The 6,150-nt window shown below is 47.2% G+C and overlaps 1 long non-coding RNA gene across 1 annotated transcript; it reads left to right on the forward strand.

Annotated features, from left to right (window-relative positions):
* Window positions 1-1,485: 1,485 nt before the first annotated feature.
* On the forward strand, window positions 1,486-5,383 carry LOC147193269 (uncharacterized). Its single transcript, XR_015103255.1, has 3 exons — window positions 1,486-1,626; window positions 4,225-4,314; window positions 4,405-5,383. It is a non-coding gene; the product is annotated as an uncharacterized LOC147193269 (long non-coding RNA).
* The last annotated feature ends 767 nt before the right edge of the window (window positions 5,384-6,150 follow it).

Here is a 6,150-nt window from a genome sequence, read left to right on the forward strand (position 1 = left end):
AGTTGTTTTTTGACTTCTCTAGATGGCACTCTGGGCGGCCCGGTGGTCCAGTGGTTAGCACGTCGGCTTCACAGTGCAGAGGTACCGGGTTCGATTCCAGCCCCGGACTCCCTGTGTGGAGTTTGCATGTTCTCCCCGGGCCTGCATGGGTTTTCTCCGGGTGCTCCGGTTCCCTCCCACATTCCAAAAACATGCGTGGCAGGCTGATTGAACACTCTAAATTGTCCCTAGGTGTGAGTGTGAGCGTGGATGGTTGTTCGTCTCTGTGTGCCCTGCGATTGGCTGGCAACCGATTCAGGGTGTCCCCCGCCTACTGCCTGGAGACAGCTGGGATAGGATCCAGCACCCCCCGTGACCCTAGTGAGGATCAAGCGGTTCAGAAGAAGAAAGAAAGAAAGATGGCACTCTCTCTCTTCAGCAGTGGGCTGGAAGTACACAGACCCTTTCTTAAACCCCTTTATTTAAAACAGTGCCATGGCTCCAGCATGCCCATGACCCTTGTGAGAATAAGTGGATCAACAATGGATGAATGTCTTATTGTTAATATTGATAGAAATCATCTCTGTCCATTTTCAGATCCACTTATCCTCACAAGGGTCACCAGGCATGCTGTGGAGCCTATCCCAGCTGTCATCGGGCAGTAGGCGGGGGACACCCTGAACGGCCAACCACAGGGCACACAGAGACGAACAACCATCTGCGCTCACAATCACAGGGACAATTTGGGGTGTTCCATTCACGTGCCACGCATGTTTTTGGCATGGAGGTGGGGGGTCCAGAGTAGCCTGAGACTCCACACAGAAAGGCCGGAACTGGAATCGAACCCTGCATCTCTGCACTGTGAGGTCGATGTGCTTAACAGCCATTAGAAAATATCTGTAAAATGTTATTAAACCATTCACCTTTGCACACAAGGATATTAACTGTCGACATTCATGTGTAGACATAAAAACATAGTGGATGAAGACTAAGTTTATTGAACGCAACAAAAACTTTTAATAATAGAGGCATGGACCTAAATAATACAGCATAGCTGTTGAAACAACCATCCAATGGTTATGTATAACTTCTTAGGCCTTTTTGTATATAAAGCCCCCAAACTTTACAGAACTGTATATTACTGTAATACAACACCCAATGCAAGCTAGCCATTTCTATATACTATAAAACTATAAAAACAAACAATGCAAAGTTTGTTTCTACAAACCTCTTGAAAACTGTGAACAATGTCCTGTACCGAAGCCATGTAGTGCTGATGCAAGCTACGATGGCTTATTCACACAGTTACCGGTGTGAAAAAGCTAAACAATGCCCATCACCCAGACATTGCTTTCAAGAACGGCATTGAATTCTGATCGGAAATCTGGGGAAAAAAATTTTGCTGTTGAAATATGCAGAACCTTTCCACATGTATGCCCCGCCTGCCGTCTACTAAACTCTGCCATTTCCTGGAACTCCACAAGAATGGTGTTGGTTACAAGATCAGGTACAGTGCAAAACCGGAAAAACGTCTGACGCTTGAATTCATCCAACTCTCCGATTAACCTTTTCAGATGATTTACCACTTCCTTCTGCTTTGGGGTTAAATCAGTTGCAAATTTCAGCAGTTGGCAGACCTTTTTTGAGGTAGGTTGCAAGGCAGAGCCCAACTTGTGCATACAGTATACTTAAAATGCAGAGATGTGTTCCTCGAGCCGGTCCTTGGCCTCGAGGACCGGCTCGATTTTGTTCTATTGCGCCATCATGTGGAAAATAAATGTCATGACAGACAGTGATTAAAATGATACCATGGATTTGATGGGGTCAAAAGGGCAGGGAGTTGTGATGTGAATCAATGTGCGTGTGTTACTTGAAAGAATGATTGCTTTATTTTAGACATTGACATAAACAAGGAACAAGACACACCTTTCATTCATTTTTATTGAGGAACAATAGTTTTTCCAAAATTTTGGGCTTTAAACGGTTTCTTTTTTTAGATAGGATTTCGCCTGCTTTTGAAAATAGTCTTTCACAAGGGACGGATGAGGCCGGGATACAGAGAAAGGGTATTGCTAGTTTGTAGAGGTTTGGGTAGACATGTTTGTGCAGCTCCCAGTAGTCCAGGGGGTTTGACATCCTGCTTATGTTGGGTTTGCCCAGGTAAGTGTGGACCTCCACAGTCACATCTGCGGTCTCACTCTGGGTACCTCCTCTGCATGAATGTGTGGTTCAGTCGTCGCCACAGTTTGTCACCTAAGACACAACAAACAGACTAACAGCCAACAGGCAGTTCTGGCTGCCCATCGTAGAGATGGGAGCAAAAGAATGCCTTATCCCACAATAATGCACTGCCGCTCATTTCCTATTGCTTAATTAACACCATTAGAATGTATCGAATATTACCTTGCTCCACAGGCTGGGAAGCTTCTGATGTGTCCAGTTGTGTTGATGAAGATGGGTTGGAGGAGGAGGAAGATGCCCTGTGCCGGATCACTGTCGCACATTCAGCTGTGAGCCTCCTGTCAGCCTCTTGTGCTTTATTTGGGCTAAAGAAGCCTATCTTTTTGAACCTGCAAATGACAGTGAGACTCATTGCAGTTGTGAACTGTTCAACAAGAGGCACTTTCTCATTTATTGGTACTAGTAGACAGATGAGAAAAACAGACAACTGATACAAACCTGGGATCCAGCAGTGTTGCCAGTGACATGATGCTCATGGCTTGGAGTTTGTAGAGCTTGTCCCTCGGTTGTTTTTTAAGACCCTCAGCCATTGCTTTGCTCCATTTGTATGGTTCCCATGTCATCCTCCAAGGTGTGGTGCAGTATGGCCAAAAGTGGTATGACCTTGGACCCAGACACTCTCTTCTCTTCTGAGAGCTCTACGGTGGCATCATTAAATGGGGACAGCACCTGCACACTCTCAGAAATGAGCCTCAACTGGTGGGATGTGAGTGGGGTAATGTCAGTGTGTAGGCCTGCCAGGGCTGCTCCTACGGCTTCCCGGAGGTTGTACATGCGTTGCACCATGTGGAAGGTGCTGTTCCAGCGTGTTTCCACCTGAAAATAAAAGGTCATTATTGTTTGGAAGGGGCGGCCCGGTAGTCCAGTGGTTAGCACGTCGACTTCACAGTGCAGAGGTACCGGGTTCAATTCCAGCTCTGGCCTCCCTGTGTGGAGTTTGCATGTTCTCCCCAGGCCTGCGTGGGTTTTCTCCGGGTGCTCCGGTTTCCTCCCACGTTCCAAAAACATGCATGGCAGGCTGATTGAACACGCTAAATTGTCCCTAGGCGTGAGTGTGAGTGCGCATGGTTGTTCGTCTCTGTGTGCCCTGCGATTGGCTGGCAACCGGTTCGGGGTGTCCCCCGCCTACTGCCCGAAGACGGCTGGGATAGGCTCCAGCACCCCCCCGCGACCCTGGTGAGGATCAAGCGGTTCGGAAAATGAATGAATGAATGAATGTTTGGAAGGGGAGTGGAAGCAGTTATGGATGTCAACTTACCTCTTGAATGAGCTTCAGCACAGGCTCTGTAGGTGCCATTTGCTCCTGCACCTGTGTCAGCCTTGTCTATAAAAATAAAATAGGAAACAAAACATTATTCAAGTCATTCAGCATGAATTGAAGACTGCTGTGTAATAAAGGAATTTACCTTTGCAGTGGTACTGCTTTTGAAGTAGCCAACTATCCTCCTACACTGAAGACGGATCTCAGACAGCTTAGTGTTTTCTGCCAGAGCCTTCTTCACGATCAGATTTTAATGTGTGCGCCACACAATTTGTGTGGCGCACACATTAAAATTCATAAAAAGATGAAGGTCTCTGGCACATGCAGCCATGTTGGCTGCACCATCTGTCACAAGGCAAGTCACTTTGGTGGAAATGCCCAATTGTGCCATGAGTGCCGATTTAACGGTAGCCATGTTCTCAGCTGTATGGCGGTCAGGGAAATGGAGCCAATTTAATTTCGAATCACCCGCGAAACTGTTTGCGGTGATGTAGGAATCCCGTCTCGCGAGGCTTCGGACGTAGCAACGCGCGTTCCGAGGCTTCGGGCGTGGCCACAAGCGTAATCGACACATGCCTCGATGCGCGCTTGGCAGATTTTTTTCCGGTTTACTCGGCACAGGCATCTGCGCCTCGGCACAGTTGGGCACATCACTTCTGCTTGGCCAACATGACCAACTCCTCCGTGCTCTGGAGGATAGCAGCCAGTGTGCATCAGCCCAAAAATCTGAATTGTCTCGTCAGGTCTCCACGCTTGCCTCTTCGGTACAAGACTCCAGGCTCCCTTCGCTGGCTCAAGTGGCACCTCCCTCGACAACCTGCCAGGACATTCATGTGAGTGACACAGACCCCTTCTCCAGGGACTTGGAAAGATGTTGAGGCTTCCTACTCCAGTGTGGACTCGTTGTCATTGGGCTTTTTCAGGGCAGGGCGCTAGCATGGGCTGAAGCCATGACCACTGACAGTGAGTTCTTTAGAATGAACTATTCCGACTTTGTTGCCAGACTCAGGACTGTGTTTGACTACCCCAACTCTGCTGTGGACACTCCTATTCGACTCCTGAAGCTACGGCAAGGTAACCGCTCTGTGGCAGACTTCTGTTAATTTTTGGACCCTGGAAGCAGAGGCTCGGTGGAATGACGCCGCGCTATGGTCGGCTTTCACTGAAGGTCGAAGCGAGAAGGTCAAGGACGATTTGGTGACTAGGGATGTGTCTTCCGACCTGCCTGCGTTAGTCTCTCTCTCCATCAGGATAGGCAATAGGTTACGTGAGAGGCAAAGACAAAGGACATCTCGGGTCCAACAGTCCATGAACTAGCCAGGCCAGCTTCCAGCCGACCCTGTGGAGGAAGAGCCCATGCAAATGGTCGAGCCAAGCTTACTCCGGAAAAGCGCCTCCACAGGATACGGGCTGGTGAGTGTCTCTATTGCGGTAAACCGGGCCATTACGTTAACACTTGTCCTTCCAGACCAAATGGGGGAGCTTGTCGGTAGGAGTGGGAGTCCTGACGAGCATCCAGCCTGTTAAAACGCCCCGAGCCACCTACCTATCTGCGCCAGCCACACTATGTGTATTTAACACTGTTTTCCCACTCCAGGCTCTAATTGTTTCAGGGGCAGAAGACAATTTTTTAGATACCAACTCACTAAGCAGTTGGGGTGAACTGGAGCCACTGGAGAAGCCTATACCAGCCGTGGGCATTGATGGTGAGGTCTTAACTCAGGTGGACCAAAGGACCTACCCCATCATGCTGGTTCTGTCCGACAACCGTCACGAAAGACTTGCTCTCGATAATCTCTCTAATCGCTCTATACAACCCTCTAGTGCAGGGGTGTCAAACTCATATCATATTGTGGGCTGCATACGGCCTCTGTAGATGTCAAGTGGGCTGGACCATTAAAATTCTACCATACTCTGCTATAAATAACCAAAATAATATGGCTTTCCTTTGTTTTGGTCTAAAGAAGCACAAGAATATTGGGAAAATGTTGACATTTAATGAGCATATCTTTTACAAAATATTTCATGAAGCACCTAAAGATTTCCTGAGACAAATGTGCAATTGACTTTTATCATTCACATATATACATTGCAACTGATCCCGCTGATTGAACAAAGGCACAAAACTTTAACAAGTACTGTAATTGGTATTGAAGAATATAGTAATGCACTTTAAGATTAAATGAGATTTATAAAGAAAGGAATTTTTAAACCATTTACACATGTTCATATCAAATCTAAATTTTATCCCTGCCAACACCTTACAAACTAAGGAGAGTGCTATTAAATGTGTAAAGAATAAAATATTCACATGTCCTTGATAGCGTCTGCTGTCAAGTGACGGTCTGTCTCAGTGACAGACTGAGGCTGCTGTTGTCTTCTTCTCTGATCAAAACAATGTTGTCTTCTACTCTGATCAAAACAGTGTGTCCCCTGGTGGACAATCCATGCATTGCACCTTATTTAAAAATATTCATTCCGTGTCTTTTATGCATTTTTTCCCTTTTAAATTATCCTGCGGGCCTGATCGAACATCCTTGGGGGGCCGGTTCTGGCCCACGAGCCATATGTTTGACACCACTGCTCTAGTGCTTGACTACCCCCGGCTGCAGTTACATAACCCTCATATTGATTGGTCCTTACAAGATCGTTGGTTGGAGCACACATTG

This window comes from Hippocampus guttulatus, chromosome 16 (genome assembly GCF_054856545.1).
Source record: "Hippocampus guttulatus isolate MCC_2025c chromosome 16, RoL_Hgut_1.0, whole genome shotgun sequence".
Lineage (NCBI taxonomy): Eukaryota > Metazoa > Chordata > Actinopteri > Syngnathiformes > Syngnathidae > Hippocampus > Hippocampus guttulatus.